Raw genomic sequence first — 22225 nt, 5'->3', positions numbered from 1 at the left:
TCTCCTTCCCTCCCCAGGGAAGTGGAAAGAAAGTACCGTGCAAGAGAGCACAGGTATAGCCTGTTGCGCTGGCAGCAGAGCTGCAATGAGGTCAAGTCCATGGTAGGTCTTCTATTTGAGTTCTACTTCTTCTAAAAAGATGTCAACTTCTAGGATTGTAGGTCATTCCTGGGACAAGTCCTGTCTTTGCAGTTCAGGTTGTTGAGGTTGTGTTTGCAGTCTATTATCAAGTTTTTCGGTTTTAATCTTCTTTCATTTAAAGAGGAGAAATGCTGGTTGGTGATTAGTTTTGTCTTTGCGTTGTCATGGTTGAGTGGCATTTCTTCTTTTTCTCAGTGAATGGCAATTTGTACCCTTCTTCTCGCGAAGAGGTCCTGGGCGAATCGTGACAATGCTTTATAATCCTCTTCGGTTTCAAGGAGGAGAAATTCTTGTCCTCTTGGAAGATATCTCACTTTTGCAATTAGAATACATCTTAGGTCTTCATATATGGGACAGTCAAACATAAGATGGTTCCAGTCTTCTATTTCTCCACAAGTGCAATTTGGGTTGTCTGTGAGTCTGAAGCCAGCGAGCTTTGCATTGAAGGGGCCATGCCCTGTTATTAAGTATGTTGTATGAAGTCCTGGGAAGAACCATGATGGTGATTTCGGGTATACTCTATTTGTGTGTGGAAAAAACTTGCGGGTGATCTCTCCTTTGGTGGTACCAGCCCATCTGTTTTGCCACTCCTGTAGCAGGTGGTTCTGTAAGCGTACTTTTTCTGCCTTCCTATTATTAGTGGGATCAGTTGTAAAATTCAGGAAGGTAACTGGGACTCCTTTGGAAAGGTAATAGAGCATTCCAGTTCTAACGATTTCTAGGTCTAATGGGAGCGTTCCTGCTATTACTTGTAAGGCTGGTGTACTCACTGTACTGCAGGCGCGGGTTATGGCACGGAGGATGGATCGCTGGGTAGAATCCAGCGTTCTTCTATTCACTACTAGTGTGGTCTTATCGTACCATATGGCCGAAGCATATGAGATTGCTGGTATGAAAACTGTCTTATAATAGAGTGCCAGGGTTCTCTTGTTGAGGCCCCAGTCTCTACGTGAGACCCTGGCCACCAGGGCCGAGTAGTTCCTGATCTTCGTTCTGATGTATTGAAGGTGTGGCTGAAAGGATAGTTTGCTGTCTAGGAGAATACCTAAATATTTGAGCTGTGGTGCCAATTTTATCGTGCTCTCATCAATTTTAATTTGGGGTGGTCTACGCAGGTCGAGAGAGCCTTTAAGGAGAATGGATGAGGTTTTCGCAGGTGATATTGTGAGAAAGTTCTTTGCTGCCCAAGTTTGAAGCAATCGAAGGGCATGGTTGGCCAGGGTCTCAAGCTGAGCTCTTGAGTTTGCTTCCACTGTAAGGATCAGGTCATCGGACATTGTTTGTATGGATTGGCCTGCCCGTTCCAACAATCTAAATCCCATCGAACACATATGGGACGCTCTGGGAAGACGCCTAGCGGAACGTCCACACCCACCAGAAAATGTTCACCAGCTGAAGATGGCACTGACAAAGGAATGGACGATGTTACCGCAAGAACTTATCAACAACGTTGTTCTAAGTAGGGACAGGTGGTCCAAAACCTGCATCGACATTAGGGGTGGCCATCACTCCTTCTGAGGACCACCTCTCCCCTTTGTTCCATCTTTGGCAGTGATGCATCTGTATCATGACAGCCAATGCAATGTTGTATTTTCGAACAAAGTCCCTCTGTACCGTTTTGTTTCCGTTGTTGCATCGGTGTTGTTTCCTTCATCATTTCTGGACCTCACGAGGTTCCTTTGGTACGTTTTTTTCCCATATCCAGGCCACTTCTATGAGCAGATACTGGTGAAAACCTGACTGGTCCTTAAATTATGCACACCAGTGTATAAATACTCTTCTTTTCTATGTTTGTGAGACGGTTGTTAGGAATCACTTCTATTGTGGCATAGTTGTTGAAAAACTGTCCCACAATAGAAGTGATTCATACTAGTTTTGTGACACAACTTGAAAAGCAAAATTTGCATCGGTTTCGTTTACTGTGAGCAAGCGATCCTGATGCTGACATTTCTTGGAGACCCATTATAATGGCAACAACTTGATCGCTTTGGAGTTTATTTTTTCTCAGAATAATATACGGAGTTATCAGTGACTTTCTTAATTCTTCTATGAATATATTTCTCTTGTGCAAAAAGAATTTTTTTCATATCAGGTCATACTGACCTGAAGACTATATATTATAACAATGTTAATTATGCAAAAATGCAAACTTGTGTTTTTTTCTTAAAATAAGAAAAATATATGAATTGAATTTTCATCTCCGAAACAAAGCCATGAAGCATTAGAGTAAAATGTTTTTTAGGAAAAAAATTATAGGCTCTTAAATTTCGTTTCGGATCATGTAGACCTGAGGGGAAAAGCAAGGTTAATTAAGTGCAGTACGTTATAATTTTCTGGTTGGTATTCCAAACCTGTTGAAGTGGAAAGTCCATCAAAGTCTGCACCACAAGAACCTCGCTATATTTACACTGCTTTCTTTATCCCATGATTTTGGAGGATATAGTATCAACAGGTCATCATTACGTGGAACACGCCTTATTACAGATGATATATTAAGATATTCAATGCTGTCCTTGCGTTTTCTGAACATCCATGATGTTTTTGCCATGCAGAAATAGAATTTGTCAAATTGGTTGTATGGTTCTGAACATACCATAGGAACAACAAAAAGCATATTTTCAATTTTCCTAATAGCGCATTGCTTTGACACGGCTTACCATACTTGTACATCAACAAGATTCTTAAAAGTATTAAAAGAAATATTGTGCCAAGTGGTCAATAACAAAATATCCAGGAAAGGAAAATGAATACGTTGGAAGCCATTTGAAAGCTCGCTTATATTTCTGAGCGCAGAGATAAACCAATTGGTAGGCTTCGGTGACAGTGGTGGTACGAAAAATGGTCGAATACGTCCTGCACCCTATGTGGGTTATTCATGCGTTAGTCGAAGGCATTAGGGACCTGTATAGAGGAGGAGAATGGCTACTTGCCAAGTGGGAATCGGATTTAAAAAGTTCCAATAGTGTTTTAGTTTCAGTATTGTAGTTTCCATTTGAATCTTCAGCTAGGCTTTTGTTCTTTTATTTTCTTATTTTCTTGCATCTCCCTCTGGAGGGTTTTCGGTCACTGCCAAAAGAAAAGAGAAGAAAGTAAAAATAGTACAAACTTTCTGAACAAAAAGAAAACTTCGCCTCGATGCACGCAGCTAAGAACTACTACCGGAGCGATTAATCTGATAATCGAATATTTGATTAATCTGCTGTCATTCAGGCTCAAGTTACCCAGGCCACAGAGAGATAGAGCGTCTGACTTATCCACATAACTGAAATTTAAACTCGAGGCACCTAGAAGGTTAAAGCGTACATTAAAATGATTAAGTGAATCATATTCTTATAAAACACCATGCTTTTTAAAAACCGTTCCTTGGGCTATATTTGCTAAAACATTCTCTGGATTACGAAAAAAGAAACGAATTTAAAATAACGTTTATTTTGAATATTATTTGCTCGTTTACATTTGACTTAAATTTCTGATCAAACAAAATATAATTAAAACTCGCATTCAATCCCTAAGGCTGACTATTTTGCGTTAACTATTATTAATTGATAGATTTATCATACACACCAATGCGCGTAAGAATATTTGAGTGAGCTTTGGAATGCAGATTATCGCTAGGGGCATTAAATGTCTACCCAAGTGTTTGCCACGATCACTATAGTCCAGTTGATAAATGTCCGGACAATTTCTCCTTAGATTCGGTTGTTCGACTTCGTATCCTGATAACCGTGCTTATCCTAAGTAAGCCAATTAAATTTCCCTACTTCCGAAATAAGTATCAATGTAATGGTTCCGCTAACAGTCCACCTCGAGGTACACTTGGCTTCACTCTAAATTCCTATGAGGTTTCTGCTGTTGAATCAATCGTAATCCTTAATGGCATTTGCTCAAGTACTTTTAAGTAATCAAGCCAGCGCGATTAAGGTAAACATACCTATCTTTGTACTGGAGATTGAAGCAATTTATGGGATATAATAGTATATTTGTAGTACTAAGTGACACAAAGATAACGATTATGTTTTGACGAGATTCATTCACATAAATTGGTATTCACAGCAAGTTCATTTATTTCACTTTTAAGTAGATTAATCATCATATGTGTACTTTTAGCCACAGAATGTATTTCATTTTTTTTTATTTATAGTAGTGCAAAATCGAATCAACTCGTGCTAAAGTTCCTCCACAGTATCAGATAACAAACCTAGTTTTCTCATTGTTATGTACAGAATGAGGCTCTAAATTACAAAAAAATGAATTTAAATTAAAACTAATAAACGTACAGAGCTATGTGCATCATTTAAATTTTAAATTGCTGCCAAATAACGGTATTAAAAGTTGTATTGTGTACTTTGTTATAATTTAAAACATAATTAAACAGCTTATGCAAATAACCAAGAAATTCATAGTGGAAATTATAAATTAGCATAACGTTTATTCGTACCATCTATCGACGGCTGAGTTCAATGCTTATATCAAACTTTCGCTATCTGTCACACGATCCTTAACTACTCTGATCTTTTTTAATGTATTTGTTGCTTTTTTTAATTTACATATTCGAGAAAGCTTAATAAAATAAAATATTATTTAAGTTTTGAACATCATATAAATAAAATCATACTTTAAAATTAAATTATACATTATGTAATAAAATTTTAATATGTTTTGAACTCCCTCTAATCTATATCTATTCCCTCTAATAACATGTCTAATCCCTCCTTAAATTTATTGAAAGCATCCATTGGTTGTTCTCAGTCGAGGGCAGATTAGGCATTCCCTCAGAAACTCGGGTTTTTCGTTCAGCAAACAGCAAATCGACCACAGAGTACACGCAATTAACAGACATATTATATAACGCCTAATATGGCCAAGTTCCTTATGCGCCTAAAACCCTACAATAACCTAACTATTCACTTCCACAACAGTAGTTTGAAGTTTGTTCCGACAATCACCACCCAATAGGCAAAGAAAATTTTCCGCACATCTGTCCTGCAACCATCCTTTCTTAATTTGAATTTGTGGACACTGATGTGTGTAGTCTGATCAAGCCGAAGGATTCTATCAACACTCAGTTTGCTTAATCCATTCAGAGACTTAAACACTTCAATCAGGTCACCTCGCCGAAGTCTAGTCTTCAGAAACTGTAATTTCGCAGGACTGAAGACTTTCCTGATACGAGCATCAGTTACTCCCCTCACTAATCTTGTTGCTCTTCTCTGTACCCGTTGTAGCAGGTCTACATCCTTCCAAAAATGGGACCTCCAGCCCTGTATGCAATACTTAAGATAACGCCTAATTATTGCCTTGTTTAGAACGTACCCACTCTTCGTCTTCTCCCACTCAACCATCCCTTTACCCATAGTAGTAACTTGTGCCCTTGGAAAAGAACTCAGGTCTTTTCCATCCGGTGGGGGATGGACGGCGATCCTATCAACTGTGGTACCCACGAGGGCCTTTGTAAATAGGAAAGTCGTTTGCATTTCATCAATTTGCGCAGATCTCCCCTGAATCCAAAGATGCTCTAATTATTATGTCTAAAGGTTTTCTTACCTGCTTTGCTGCTTTTCTAATTACAATTGGATTGATTCTGTCTGCCTTAGGTGCTTTATTTGCGTTTTACTTCAACAATTTCTCTTTCACCTTTCAATTTTCACAAAATAATTGAGCTTCCTGTTAATATTCCCTTGCTAACATATTTTTCGTGTTCTGAATGTAAATGTAAAATATTTATTTACTTGGATACAAAATTGTTCTGCTTACTGCCATAGATATTCATATCGAAATTATATATGTGGATTTCTTGGTTATAATGATGCCTGAATAACGACTGGTCACCGAAAACTCAACTAATTACTGTATTTAACATAGCGCCACTGACATTAACAAATGGCTGTTGAGTTAGCAAACCACAGAAACGTACACTGCGCTGCCACTTTATTAGGTACACCCCTGCTGTGCACACAATGGTTTGTCCCACAACGTTGCAAGTCACATTACCACAGTCGTGGATATAAATGCAGCAGAACAACCTTTCTATTATCAGTTAAGCGTACAAACCGTAACAAGAATGGAGAAAAGGAGTGATCTAACAGACTTAAAATGTGGAATGGTAGTAGGTTCAAGACGTGCTGGACAATGCATCACTGAAACGACAGTTCTCCTGAACTTTTCACGCACCACAGTTTCCAGGGTGTATCGAGAATGGGCTACAACAGCCGACGGCCACATCGCGTACCTTTGTTATCAATGAAGAACAAGACAGCACGCCTCCTGTGGGCACAGCAACACCAGCACTGGACTATCGAGGATTGGAAAACAGTTGCTTGGTCTGACGAGTCGAAGTTCCTGGTGTTGATGAAAGGCTCAGAATTTGGCAAAAACAACGTGAATCCATGGACCCATCATGACTGACGATTACAGTGCAAGGTGGTGGGGGCAGTGTTATGGTGTGGGGAATGTTTTCTTGGCACACGTTGGGTCCATTGATACCCATAGATTCACGTCTGAATGCCACTTCGTTGCTGACCAAGTGCATCCGTTAATGTTGACAGTTTATCCTCAGTCAGATAGTTATTTCCAGCAGGATAATGCGCCGGTGCACAAACCCCGAATCACTATGGAATGGTTCAAGGAACATGACAATGACTTTCTTTGCTGCAGTGGCCCGCTCAGTCCATGGATCTCAATCCTATCGAACATCTTTGGGATGAGCTGTTCGCTGCAGGCCTACACCTCCGTCGAATCTCAAAGAACTGCGTGACACACTCATGTCTGAATGATACTCTATTCCTGCACAACGTTTTCAGCATCTTGTTCAATCCATGCCTAAACGAATTCAAGCTGTTTTGAAGGCTAAGGATGCTCAACACGCTACTAGGTAGGTGTACCTAATAAAGTGGCAGCACAGTGTATTTATTTCATTTTATTCAGTTACAACCGGCGTCATAAATTCCCAATACCTTACGAGCAAATATTAATATTTCTTTATGTCGTTTGTGCTTTTTTTGGGTCCGACAACTTTGGTTGGTCATAGCGTTGATGTGATTTATCATATCAACACTCTTTTCACACTACACTTTCCTCGTACGGGAGCCTACTCTGGAGGAACCTATGGAGGAGGGTTCTTTAGACGGTGGACTTGGAAGCACTACTGGTCGTCCCCTTGTTAAAGTTCATGGGCAGCCGTTCCCGCTTTTCTGCCTATCGGCTCGCACAAGCGAGGCAGTCTATTATCGCCACAGCCATAGAAAAGGCGTGGATGCCTGCTCGGTCCACTATCCGTCCACTCTTGGAACACTTTAACTACAACTGCGAACAGCCCACAAGGTTCCCAGCTTCCATAATATTTTCACCATTCAACCGGCAACCGACAATCATCCCTTTTTCAAAGTCCGTCAGATCACCTCCCCTGCCCAAGTCGATCAAGTACTTCGCATGGACAGCATTCCTCGAAAACGCAGTATCACATTTGCTGGTTCTCATCGCGACGTGTGTGCCACCAGGTGGGGATAGCGGCCCACTACTAAAACACGAGGGTGGTCAAAACGTGTTGACTACACGTGGATTTTCCTATATTTTGTTTAGCTTATAAAAAATTTAAGTATTTTCTCTCGATAATTATTTAAATTATACATTGCTTAAGAACAATAATTTTTAAAAATAATGAGCATCAGATTCCATACCTTTGTTCATAAATGATCCTATGCTAGTAGGTTTAAACGGACATTTGTTCTGCATTCGGAGTTCATCTTTCTTGTACCTGAATTTAAAGTACGAAGAAGGTACAATAAGAATATAGTTTTTGCTCTTTCGTTACAACTGTTGTTCAATCCAAGGTCATTCATGGTCATCGACTTCTGGGCTATTCATCTCCAAAAGGTGTGAAGTCACACCTTTTTTGCTGTGCTAGCTATTAATTTTCTTTCGGCAAACCATCTCGGGGAGGGGAGGGGAGACATCGTGTTCCATGAAAGAAATATAAATGACTCTTCTGGGCAGTTACCTCAAGATAGCGATCGCACTCTGCGTGAGAAGAAAGCCGATCACGTTGATCAGCTTTAATCATTAATCAACGTGATGGCAAGTACGCTAAATGTATGATAGAAAGCGGATTCGCATTTAATGCTTTGATGCCAAGATTGGTTAATAAGGATGGCCTAGAGATCGCTGGATTCATCACGGATGTAAAGTTATAAACAAACATTGCTTTAGTGGTCGATGAAGCGCAAAGCTACAAATAGCCGATAAATTTATACAGTTTGGAAACGGTCTGGGTTCCATTTGATTCCTTCAACGACTGGATGAATTTCAAAAGCACTCTTCAACTGAGACTAGTTAACCGATCTACACGGAGGGAATAGAGCTTTTCCTGTGAGTTATCCGGGGTTTTTATCCCACACAACCAGCAAATCGGTCTTTGAGCACACGCTTCTAAATAATAAATATGCACTGAGTGGCCACATTGTAAGACAACCACGTATTCATAGTTGTCTTACAATTAACTGTAGATAATTCAGTGGGTGAGTGGGTAAGATTAAAGATTTAATTGATAAACGTTCCTTTGAAATTAATTTGAAAATGACTTGGTAGTCAAGCAAAGAGCGTATTATGAATATCTTGAAAATTGCAACCACCAGCTGGGGTCTTCACGTACGACTGTTTCGTGTGTTACCTGGATGTTAACATCCAATTACGAGTGGGCTAATGATCCAAAGCAGACAAAGTATGGGTCCGTGGACTCATGCTGTTTTCGTCATAATCTGGTCCTCTCGCTAGCGTGAAACATCGACAACTCAGATTCATCAGACCAGGCAGCATTTTTTCAAACCTCAATTGTTTATTGTTGCTGTTCCTGAGCCCATTTAACAAAGCCTTATTTTTTAATAGGAGTGTAAACCAGTTCGATCGGTGGTTGCGATATCCCATCAGCCACGAGATACGACTAGTTATGTGTTCTGAATGCCTCTGTTTACCACTGTTGTATTGGGCTGGTTTTGACTGACTGTAGCCATTTTTGGTACCATGCATAAATCGTATTTGCCTCCGTTGGCCTCTCGCATCAGCATTTAAGTATAATTTCTAGGAGAGGGTTACATGAGAAGGTTTATTTTATAAACTATTCAGCATTTTTCTTTGAACAAATATCGGCTCTTAAAACAAGTTTTAACAGTAAAAAACTGTAAACAATTTGTTCATTAAGTGGGAAGGTTGTTATTATCCAAGAATGTTTCAATCAATTTGCCTCATGTGTACATTGTATGCGACCCCCATAATGGATGATAGCCAATGATATCACCAAAAAAATAGATTGGTGGTGAGAGTTGAATAATAATAAGATTGTCAAGTTCTAAATTGGACAATGATTGAGGTTGCGGAATATAAATGAAAAATTGGGTGATTGATATACCAGTTGCAATACGAGCTGCCACAGTTTCTAGGATGGTTTTAACTGAATCTGCCTGGAGAATATCTTTGAGTCCACAGGAACAGCTGTTCCTCCACGGACAGGAGACTCTGAGATCCTGTCTCTTCTACATTGTGCAATTTGTAAATTTTGGTGATAAGAATGATTCACTGAGCAATTCTCTTAACTTTCAATGAGTAATTGTCGTCAGAATTGCTATTTAGTCTCCTGCCGTTCCACTGTATGATGTTAAATATTATCCTGGTTTATTTTTTGAAGACTGGTCTATTTTTAGTGAGCGGAGCATTTCTGTCGGTCTTGTTTGTTTTGTCTTATTTGGGAATAGGGCAACCAGAATCCACGGTATTATTTGCATAGAGTTCTGAAATTAGTTCTTCATAATGTGAATGCACTTCCATTTCCATCGTTTTGTCCAGAGATTCCAGTGTTTTTTGTTTGTTTCTTTGTTTTTTTATCCTTTATCACTTTCTAAATTTTCTATATCACGTGAGATCGAAGGAGTATCTCTTGGGATGCTGACTGGGGTATTCGTCTAGCAATCAAAAATTGACCTCAGAACATACGCAATTTACATACAATACACACGGAGAACTATGGTCTTAGTCGCTGATGCTCCTAAAATCCTACTACAACAACGATAACAATAACATTTCCACCATCTCTTTTAGTCATAATCCTTTTGGCATTGATTATTCTTTGATTGCTGAGTTCCTAAACTTACTCCTCTTCCAAGAATGTAAATAGGCCCCACTCTATGATGTCACCTTTACACGAATTTAAAATATTGTGGGGAGAAATGGAAACTGGCCATCCACCAAATACTGTTGTCGTTTAAAGCCGCTCAGAGTGTTTGAGGTGGTTGTTTCAATCAAGAGGACTCTCGATTATAGCCGTTTCACCATTTTTGGTGATCCAGCGACAGATTCCAAGTATTTTTTGGTTCGAGAAGGATGATAACTTGCCCACAGGTTGGGGGTCAGAGAGTTTATCACCTAAAGGTTAGCATGTTATGGCACCGTTTCAGTTCAAAAAGCTTGGGTTTCGCTTTACCATACCGGTTACCGGCCCCGTAACGGGGAGGTAGGAGAAATGCAGGTTAGTACAGTTAGTAAAACTAATTAAAAATTAAATAAGAAGGTTGTTTTCTTCTCCTGGGCTTCGTCTTACTGCTTTCAAGAAGATAGAGCTACGCAACAAAAATTAATAAACAACAGCTTAAACAAGGAAAATTCAGTCTTCGGAAAGAAAAGGCTCTTTAAGGATAAAAGAATCTTTCTTGGCCACAGAAATATTTCGTATCCTGGGGTCGGTGCCCCTGTAAATCCATTTGTGTGTAGTGCTTACCCGCTATCCTCTTCTGTTGTAATGTTTGCTTATACTGTAATTTTGTTTCCAGTCTATACATGTTTATTTATTTTTTATTTTATTGAAAATGAACTTGCAGTAACTAACGTTTCAGTGGAATAAATAATAATAAAAATAAGAAATTGGAAAAAAAATTACGGATGTTTCTTTTTACCCTGTCAACCGATCAGTTGAAGGATCAACGTATTGTCTGAGGGCACACAGACGCTATGAGCTTCAATAAAGATTGGGCTAATTAAATGAAACTCTAGGTACGCATTAAGCGTCAAAGTAACCAAGGCTATTAGGCATCAGTATATTCTGTATCTATTTGGGTGTATTCTTCGGTCGGTTTGCTGTTTGCTTAATGAAAAACCTAAGTTTACAGGAGAAAAAAAATTCAGGATCTTGAGATCGACTGACTCAATCACGTTGTGAAAAAATCCCCCTCATCATTAATTGCATTCGGGCTCACGTCCTTGAACAGGTGGTACATGTGGATTCTCTGTCTTTATTTAATTCTGTTCATTTCTGCTGGTCTGTGGGTACCTCTCTATGGGCGGGTAGTCGTGCGTTTTCACGGTGTTGCTCTCTTCTTTGCTTAAATTTATATTCTTTTATTTTGATGAGACAAATTTTCAACCTTTGTCAAGCATAACCATAATTGCAATGTTAATCTTTGACATTTGTTTTCGTGGTAATTGGTGTTTCCTTTCCCATAAAATTAAACTTTTCCCACAATAAAATTACTCCAAATTCCTGCTTTCTATGTTTGAAAAGACTACATAAAATCAAAAAGAATTGAAGAATATCTTCAAATAAAACATTCTAGTGAACTCTCCTACTAAACTTCACTCAACAACAGCCACATTAATAGCATTAGTCTGCATTTTGAAAAAGATTCACTGTTTTCTCAGAAAAAGGTGTTTCTGAAGAATTTTTAATGGTGATTTCAACAAATTGCCTCCATTTGTTTCCATCACGTCGTGTTTCTTCAAGAATCACGAAAGAAATTTTTAATTTTCAAAAATTTTTATTCATTTGGAATCTGTGCACTGCAATTATAACAAAATACTAAGTTTAGCTGATTTTATATTTAAATTCATAGTTGAAAACGCTACTAAAAAGAGCACTGTGGTAAAAAATCTGTTAAACACTCACCTTGATCTATGATGGGTCAGATTTTCGTATCTTGATTTTCTTGGAGATTCTTCTACTTTGTAGTCCCTCTTTACCATCCAGTAATAGTCAGGCATTATGTCGACATCCGCCTCCCCTGGTAACTCGTTTCTGTGTGTTTACTGTCCTCATGCAACCTCTTTCCCTGTTCTTCACTAACACTTCTTAGATTGTCTGGAAAATAGTCAATATGGGAGTGTAAAAAGTGTACCTTTTTTACACTCCCAGTAAAGGATCGATATTCATAGGAAATCTGAAAGTTGCAGTCCAGCTTCTTGAAGTTTGCCAACATAGTTTCAACTATATTTTTGTAGTCCAAATTCTTGCTGTTCCCTAAAAATATCTCAACAACAGAGCTGAAACCAATCAATGCCTGTTTTTCTCTTTTATTCATAGTTACCTCAAAATCTCAGTCCATCATATCATCAGTTTGCGAATTTGAGTTCCAATAGAAATATCTAGTTTTAGCTTCTCTTGGGTGATCGATGGGAATTTAGTACAAAGACAGTTGAAGTAGAAAGCTTTCTGAGGTGAAGCTTTCATAAACTGTTTCATCAAACCCAATCTGATATGCAATGGTGAAAGGAGAACAGTTTTGTGGTCTGCCAGTGGTTTATGAACTATGTTCGTTGATCTAGGCAACAAACTGCCCCTCTTTCGCCAGACCTTGACATCCCAATTCTTACTTCTTAGCCGTCCGTCACTCACACAAAAAGCAAGGCATTTTTGTGTAGCTAGGTTTTTGTCCACGCAACATTCCTATCACTTTGAAGTCAGTACAGACCAACCAGTTATGTTCTTCAAACTTAATATTTGTCAAACTTCAAGTTATCATGTTTCTTTCTGATGCGCATAATGAGCTACTCGAATTGGCCCATATTTATTTCCGTTGTGGGGCAACACACCTTTGAGGCTCCTCTTTGATTTCAAAGAGGAATCTCAAAGGTGTCCCAAATAAAAAAACTCCACTGTGTAGGATTTTAACTAATTCCTAAATAGTTGGTCATTAAGCCATTTATAGTATTGCAAAAAAACATACGATCGTCATTAGAAAAGAAGGCGACTGGTTCTCATTCTCTGTGTCTGTACTATGAGAGAAACGTCTAGAACATTTTCGACGTAAGTCTAAAACCAAGGAGTTCTGCAGATTCCTTTAGTATATTTAAATCTCTTACTAGATCACTGAGTTCATGATGTGAAAACAGTTGAAGGCTGGACTCAATGTGTTCAGGATGGTAGACTTCAGTTTCATCTCCAGAAGCTTTGCTTTCAGCACTCTCTGCTGCTGCATCGCCAATATAAGTGGAGGGCATGGAATCGACAGTTATCTCCATGTGGGACTGGTCTAATCGTAGTTTACAAATTTCTAAAACCGTGCAGAGTGGTGTAGTTAAGAATAACTTTGGACTATTTCAGCAGAAAATTAATTGAATAGTACTTTTCTAATTGAAGAACTAGAGCAGGATGAATTTGTACAATAGCTTTTTAAACATAGGATGTGCGTTCACTGAGTTACTGTAACTGTAGCTAGTTATAATATTGCTAAGATAATGCAAAGTAAATACAGTAATATTCAATTTGGATACTCGTGGGTAGCACAGTTTATAGGATGGCTGTGTCCCCACACCGGGTATGAAAATACCTGCGTTCAAGCCCCCGTCGATGAGTGGAGGAATTTTTATGGGCTTTTTTCACAACATGGCTGAGTCAGTCGGTCTCAGGCGAGGGTTGCGTGGTTTTTTCTCCCAGAAACTGGGTTTGTTTGTCCAGCAAACAGAAAATCGACCTCAGAACATACGCAATTTACAGACAATACACACGGAGCAATAATGATACTCCTAAAATCCTACAACAACGACTACAAGTCACTTTGGTATGATACTAGCTTTTCTATCATGGATACAAGCGTAACATTTGGATTTCGAACAAAATAAATTTCATCGGAATATAAGTTCTAAAAATGAAGCTACTTCTCCGAATCGAAAGATATATTATTTTTAATTTTAAGACAATCTCACCTATAGCTATATTGCTTGGATAATTCCATTATTTTCAATGGCGCTTAGATAAATCCATCGAAATTTGTCTCCAAATGTTTGTAAGGCATTTTAAATATACGCGAAGCGCACTTGCTTTAGGATCGATATTCATAGGAAATCTGAAAATAAAATTTGCAATTCTAATATCCTTACATGACATAAAAATTGCTGACAGTTAATATTTTATATCTTTTGACACACCGCCAAGAATAAAAGTATTACTTATTCCGACTAGCACTACGTGTAAATCTAAAGTCGGTACGATGCAGGAAAAGACGAAAGAACTCAAGAAAGATAAAGAGTTTGCTGCATCAATATGTGGTTTCCCTGTACGAGAAGAAAGTTCAACTGTCTTTCGGCATTTGGCAAATAGGCTGCTAATGTAAAATTCAAGAGAGGTACAACGAGAGACTGAGTTAGTTTTCATCTTAGAGATAGAGACGAGTTGCTGGTATACGTTCGTTCTATTCATAATGGCAGAAGGTCTTCTCATTTCTAGTGTGAACTGTTCGTTTGTTGATTTATGGAGCATTGACATCTAAGATCATAATGTACCAAGTCTAAATACGCAATAACGCATCGAACGTATATTTGGTAACATAAAAAGGCTACAACGTCAAAATATAGCAATGTATATCAAAATATAAAAGTATAAATTCAAGTAATTCAAATGCATAAATTCACGGAGTGCTAAAAGTTAAAAACATTAGACATACTGCCTCTGTCATCTAAAATCTAGCTAAGTGTAAACGGTTCAGCCAGGTTAATGAAACATGTAAAATATAAACGACTTGCAATGATAAAAAGCGGACATTCAATAAAATTATGAATAATGGTTAAAATATTTTTACACTTTCACGCACAAGTGGGTCAACCGCCCTCAGCAAGAAAGAGTGTGTCAAATGACTGTGACCTATGCGGAGCCAACTAAGAACAAGTTCCTCACTTCGGATCCTACGTACACTGGGCTGCCATTGCTTGAGTACAGGCTTAATTTGATATAGTTTATTTGTGGCCTGTCCATGACAGAAATATTACCACTGGGAGTATGGTTTGATGCGTATTATTTGCCTGTAGTATATACAGGGGACCAACAGGCAATGGTTATCCAGGGGAAAGGCTTATTTTGCGGCACTATCACTTAATTCGTTTCCCTTCATCCACTGGCTTGGGATCCAGCAGAAACGGATGTCAAAATCCGATTCCACGGGAGAAAAAAGTATGTGCCGAATCCGGGATAGGACTGGATGAGGGTTATACGTCACTGATAATAGAACCTGTAACAGACTTAAAGAATCAGTATACACGTATGTCATGCTTTTGGTAATCGTTATCCCTAACGTGATCAAGGGCTTTTCAACTGCTTGCAACTCTGCGGTATATATGCTAACTTCTTGTGGAATCTTGTTGGATACTGTTTTCTCTGGAAGAACAACATCTGATCCTACATATAATTCTGACTTCGAGCCATTTGTGTAGTCTGGCAGGAAGTCGGAATACTGCACTCGATGTGATGCAAAGAGTTGCTGGTAAACAGCTGGTGGTGTGTTCGCCTTCTTCCAGATCTTCAGGGATAAGTCACAAGTTGGAAAATGGGCATGCCAGAGTGGAAGGTAATGACTTGGTGAGGAGGCAACTTTGTCTAAATCTAAATGCTTTGATGCATATTATTAAACTGTAATAGCATTAAATTACTTTTAAAGTTTGCACATTAGTCATTTCGTTTTTAAAATCGATGGTTCTTTTTCCCTGACGATGTATAAGTCAAAGTCAATTTTGTGAGGCCACCCTTACAGTAGTGTTCAGGTCTTTATGCGTATTTGACAACAGACATTGAACCATTGAGAAGAATCCAGAATCTTGAGAAGGAAGACCAAAAAACTAACAAGTTCGGGCAAGGAGGTATCCATACTTTTCCACAGAGGACGGAAATTAGGAGTCTGAGGAGGAATCTGACTAAGGTGCATAAGGCCAACAAGGATTGCATAAAATAAATGATGTTGGTATATTCTCGCTGTTATAAGAGACAAGAACGAGGTTACATAAATATAAACTGTAGAGCAGTATTCATAGACGTATACTTTGGCCAAAGAACAATTGACTAATGGAACAAATTAATGGCGCTGACATCGAGATCCTGAGGAAATTTAAGAAGGAAAATTGGACAGGTACTTATCGTCAGTCGATAGACCAAAATAACACCGGAACGGTTTTTCGTTTTTAGGTTTTAATCAAAAGCCTAACTTTCTTGCATAATTTGGTCACATTAATATTAACTTAGCCAAGAAGCGAAATTAACCTATATTCTTCCTATTCCATACCCCCCCCAACGCATTCAAAGTTCTAGAACGCAATGGGGTTGAATAATCCTTCACTATAGGATCGCCATAAAGAACCATTTCTTACCTCACTCCACTGTAACTAGCAATTTATTTAGAAGTTCTTTTGTCTCGCCAATGAAATTTTTTTTTTGTATTTTTCAGATGTAAAGATTACGGTAAGATTAAGTGAGACTTTCTTGAGATAATCTTGTTACGAAAATTCTTTTGTCAGTGTTGTCTCTTGCAGCCCTGCTGGTCATTTAATGAGGGTATCCGATATCCCTCTTCTGATCCATAGGGCTTAAAAAAGAAACAACACCATAATTTAATATCCGCCCAAGGCTACCACAGTATTGAAAAATCCAAAAGATAGTACTGCACTTACGAAACAGTTCAAAAACTTTCCTTGGAACTGAATTTATTAATAAACTTTAAAAAAAGAAAGTTACCACATTGTTTTCCGGTCAGTGGAGAGTACTCCGAATTACCAGCGATATTAATATTGCATATACACTCTCCAGTAAATTATTACAACCGACCTAATAGTGGGCAATTACCTAATAATTTAGAATTTTTGATGGTAACATCATCAGTTGATCCCACTGTATAGAATTTAAAACTGTCTGAGACCACTCTAATCGCCTTTACGAAAGCACCTTCACTGTACCCTTGATGGCAGTTACATCTTTAATTGAATCCCAAATCAGAACACTGTGATCAGTGCCACCTATTATCCTTTTATCTCCAAATTCTTAATACATGAATAAACGCTGCTGATCATCAGATCAAGGGTATTCCTTCCTCATTGTATCCTCCCAACAATGAAGTTTGGTAGAGGCAATGTCATGGTATGGGGCTGCTTTTCATGGTTTGGCTTGGTCCATTAGTCCTTATCAATAAAATAAGGAATGCTGTGCAATACCAGGACAGCCTGGACAATTATGCACTTCCAACATTATGGAAATACTTTGGGGAAGAACCATACCTGTATCAGCAAGGCAACGCACCATGCCATACTGCTTGGGTCGTAACAGATTGGTTTAAGGATATGGGTGTGGAAAAGTTAGATTGGCGGGCCCAGAGTCTGGTCTGAACCCTATCGAGCATCTTTGGGATGTATTGGATTGTCGAGTACGTGCACCTCGAGATTGCCCAAAGAGCAAGGACGAACTGGTGGCTGCGTTAAAGGCCGAGTGGAGAACCATATCAGCTGACATTTATAAAAAGCTGGTTGAGAGTATGCCGCGAAGATTGAAGGCCGTCATAAAAACAAAAGGTTTCAAAAATATATATTAAATGAGACAATAAAAGCTCTTTTTTTTTTGTCTAAAGGCAGGGTGTCCGGATGTTAATGGTAGGGCAGTGTACATGTCCTTCTCCTAGTGATAGTGACTTAGGCATTCCTCTCTTCTTCGCTAGGAAATTGCCCGAAATGAATTACATTTCCAGTTATGAGTTATATCTCATAACCATTGGAAGACAAAACACGTCCCCTGTTATAAGCTGTTACTTAGAGTCTGCTGGTATTCTTTTTCTGTGACACTGAAGGCAAAACTTTCCAATAATTAATTAAGATGCTCCTTTATGCAGGATTTCCACGTTCGTATTATTAATTAGAAAAATGAAGAATGAATTGGCGTCTCCTAGTGAAGGGAAGATAACTGAAGTAGGCAGAAATGTCTGTTTTCATTTATGCCCTGATCGGCGATGTCTAATGCATACTTCAGGGATGCATCAAAGAGATTTTATCTCTCCCGAAACACTTCAAGTAATGAATCGGGTCTTGAAAGCGAGATTCTGCCTGCGGCACTTATTAACTACAAATTGTCGACAATGACTTAACAAGAGTTTCTTTCTCATCTCCAGATAATAACAGAAGCAATCATTGCAGGCACGAAATGCGCAAAGCAGATTTCAGAAGAATGAAATAGTAATTAATTTTGCTAAGATGAGTCCTTGATTATTTTCTCAAGCTTTTCATTGTGTCATCTTTACTGACCTAAATATTTCCCTCCTTTATGTAAAGCCAATTTTAAATAAATAACCTCAGATACTAAATAGAATGTTTCAGACAGAAACCTATTGGTTTGGCTGCAAAAAATTAGAATCCTTTAGGAAATTAGAAACTTTACAATTAGCGTCAACAGATAATTAAGAGTACAGTTGTCATATGATATGAACACAAGAAGTTTGGTGTCAAACAAATAGTGTACGCTGTTCCTCGGCTTCTTAGTCGATCCGGTAATGGGGAAGACGCGATTTTTTTCTGAATTCCAAAAAGATGTTATTTTCAAACACGTTTATCAGGAACCGCAATTCATGAAACAAAGGAAATCTCTGGTACATGGAATGCAACCATGAGAAAAGTACACAATGAGCAGAAGGCGAATGAAGAATAGAGTTCTAAAAGGAAGAAATGGGGCAGAAAGCAGGTACTCCAAGAACAAGATCACAGAAATTTCAAGCGAATCCTGAGTTAGAATAAATAGATGCAGTAAATTACTGAAAAATTCAATTAAAGCACAGGAAGATCCATTTTCAACCGAACTATGGAGTTGAAGAATTCGAGATTTGATAGTCGTGTGTCTATACGAAAGCCACTTCTTTCTATAGCAAATCAAATGATTTTGAAAGATATAAAATCTTACAAGTAAAATATTTTATACAAAAGAGAGATTAATTAAAAGTAAAGCTTCTGATATAGCAATATAGGGCGGCGAAACCTTACCAGTCACAAATATTACTTAAGATAATGGGTCACTCGCTAGGGATTAAATTTAGACAAGGTCACAAGAGAGAGGGGTAAACAAAGAAATTACTTGTAGCAGAAGGGGTGCGCTTCAACTCAGAGCACACGGGAATAAACAATAACAACGGGAACAGGTAGCAGCAGCTGTTAGTGAGTATGTGTGACTAATTATGGCTCTGAAAGAACAATACAGCAAAGGTCTGAGTTTGTCGGGACATTCCTTTGATCAGTAACACCTGGATACGAGACGGGTAGTAAATACGGGACAAATGCTCCGATGAGATTTAAGACTGGCGTCTGGCTGTCGGTGATAGCAAGTTTTGGGATCTTAGGAAGAAAAGGTGTTAAGTGAAACCGAAAGATGGCGGCGAACTTCAAAGCAGCGGACTGCTTGGGAAAAGAATATTGATATTAAAATGGAAGGTTGAAACTAGCGGGGATGGAGATAACATGGGAAACCCACACAAGCGAATAGTCGGGATGTAAATTTAAATATTGAAGTACGAGTGGTTAAATTTCTGAGCGAAGGTAGGCCAACACAAAAGGGCGGTACACAAATTCGGAAAACAAAAAGAGAGAGCGCCCAGCCAAGAGAGACACTAAGTTGAGTTTTTGTTGGTGTTTTTTGAAAATGAGTTAAAAGGACACTGAGTTCAGTTTTTGTTTTTGAAGATGAGTTAGAAGTCACTGAGTTGAACTTTTGTTGGTGTTTTGTGAAGATGAGTTAGGAAAGACAGAGTTCAGTTTTTGTCGGTGTTAGTGGGAAAATGAGTTAATAAGTTGTGTTGGGTTAGATAAGTACGAAAAAGTCAGCCAGTTGAGAAAGTTCTGACAAAGTTAAGATGAAGTAATAAGTTGTGTAGGGTTAGATAAGTCCTGTCCTGTCAACCAGTTGAGAAAGATCTGACAAAGTTAAGATAGAGTAGTGAAGGGTTAGATAAGTTTAAGTGCAGTCAGTAAGTTAAGAAAAGTTAGAGGAGTTTCATGATAGAAGAGAAACAGTCGAGTAGTCCGTCATCGGAAGGCAAGGGTAGTGGCCCGTATGCAAACGAGTGAAGTGTATGGAGAAATAAACCTAGTCCGTAATAGGAAGGTAGTGAAAGTAGCCAGCATGAAAATAAGTAGTGTAAGAAGAGGAATAACCCTAGTCCATCATCTGTAGGCAGTGATAAAGGCCAAGGAAAGAAATAACCCTAGTCCATCATCTGAAGGCAGTGATAAAGGCAAAGGCGCAGATAAGTGAGCTGAGAAGGTAAAGTTGTAATCGCGAGTCCGCCAGAATAGCTGAACCATAGGCTAAGTAGCAGTATCAAAGACCAGCCCATAAATTCCTAAGAATGATGCCCTATCCAGACGTAGACTACAGCCCATTGAGAAACTAGAAGTCCTGAGATGAATGCCCTTGGCAAACGATGATGACATTCCCAGACAAGGAGCTGAAGGCCCCAAAACGGAGAAATCCGATTCGTAAAATTAAGTAAGTGACTAGTTATAAGGTATTCTCACTTGCCTATAAAGGACTGTAGGAACTCTAATATCAGATTAGTAGAAATTTAGAAAGATGTTAAGGGAAGGTTGTACAAAAAAGTATAAATAAAAATACATAAATATAGAGATAAGTCAGATGATAGTTTTGGGTTTTGAGTAATGTATAATTAGACATGTGTAGAAAGGTAAGGGAAGGAAATTGGATATTTGTTTTTAGTTATTGTCTAAAATATATATATGATATATTTTGGAAGGGAAGGGTAGAGAAATACATAGAAAGAAAAAGAACTTCTGAATGTAGCTAACCCTTTGGGACAAGCATTAGTCCAGAAAATGATGTTAAATGTACGATTTATCTTGATTAGAGAAAGTTCGTGAAATTATATTCCCCAAGACATAAAAGGGGCATTAATTAAATCAGAAGTTAAGAGTGAAATTCCTAAATCAATTTATAAGGTAAGAATTTGATTTACATAGGTTGTATATAAAGGGTGTTAATTAAATCACTTAAGTATTTATTGTTCATGTGTGTAGAAAGAAGAAACTATAACAGTTTTTGTAAGGATATTGATTATGTTGTGTAAAAAGAAATAACCCTTCTAGTGCAAAACCAATGTACTTAATTGTATATATATCTGATGCTACATAGGCAATTTTGGATAATATTAGTATGTGCCTGAGTTTTGATCATTTTATCATGTTGTATATATATATGTGTAAATAAACTATGTTATGTTATAAATTAACGTGTGCTTTTGTCATTCTTGAACATTCAGCCTTTCCGAAGGCAATTATACGTAATTGAGAAGTTCCCTTGAATCTGGAATTCTCTTGTGAAGTCTAAGTCAGATGTGTAAGTGGGGGTATAAGGAAAAAGAGGTCGATATAAATAAAAGGGAACAAAACAAAGAATATTTAATATTATCATTAAATAAAAGAAAACAACAAAATAAAAAGTAAAGACTTCCTTTCCCCCCACAATTTGACTTCTGCCTCTAAATCTAAGGTTGATAGGGAAACAGTGAAAAAACATCATGTGGTCCGACAAGTCTCGATTTTCACTTTTTTTCAGCAATGGTATAATAAACTTCTATAAAGTCATGCATTGTCTGCCTCGTGTACACCACTCAAGTAGTTGGAGGTGGTATCATGGTATGCGGTGTGTTATATTGGTAGGGATTGGATCTGCTCATAACGTTAGGAGTTCTTGTTAACTCCAATGAATATCTTTCTGTCATATCGGACCAACTTCATCCCTTCATCCTTCACCCTGCAATGCTTTATTTTTAGCCAGATTGCAAAGGATTCGTTCAAGATGAAAACGCAATTATCCACATTGTAAAACTTCATCTGAATGGATCGAAGAACATTCCTAAGATTCCCAACCCTGGCCACCTAATTCTCCAGATCTGATTCAAATTGACAATGAGAAGATATGTTGGAAATTGACAATATCTGGGATATGTTGGAAATTGGCAATATCTGGGATATGTGAGAAAGGAAAGTTCGGCTTAACAGTTCTCACAATAGAGCAGCATTATGACAG

At 38.2% G+C, this 22225-nt stretch overlaps 1 pseudogene; it reads right to left on the bottom strand.

Annotated features, from left to right (window-relative positions):
- Nucleotides 1-12159, bottom strand: part of LOC150085215 (serine/threonine-protein phosphatase PP1-beta catalytic subunit-like) — an 80371-nt pseudogene extending 68212 nt beyond the window's left edge.
- Between the last annotated feature and the right edge of the window lie 10066 nt (nt 12160-22225).

Source organism: Mastigoproctus giganteus, chromosome 5 (genome assembly GCF_048544385.1).
Source record: "Mastigoproctus giganteus isolate SK-2022 chromosome 5, ASM4854438v1, whole genome shotgun sequence".
Taxonomy (NCBI): Eukaryota; Metazoa; Arthropoda; class Arachnida; order Uropygi; family Thelyphonidae; genus Mastigoproctus; species Mastigoproctus giganteus.
The sequence above is the reverse complement of the archived record's forward strand: the minus strand, read 5'-3'. Positions and strand labels throughout refer to the sequence as shown.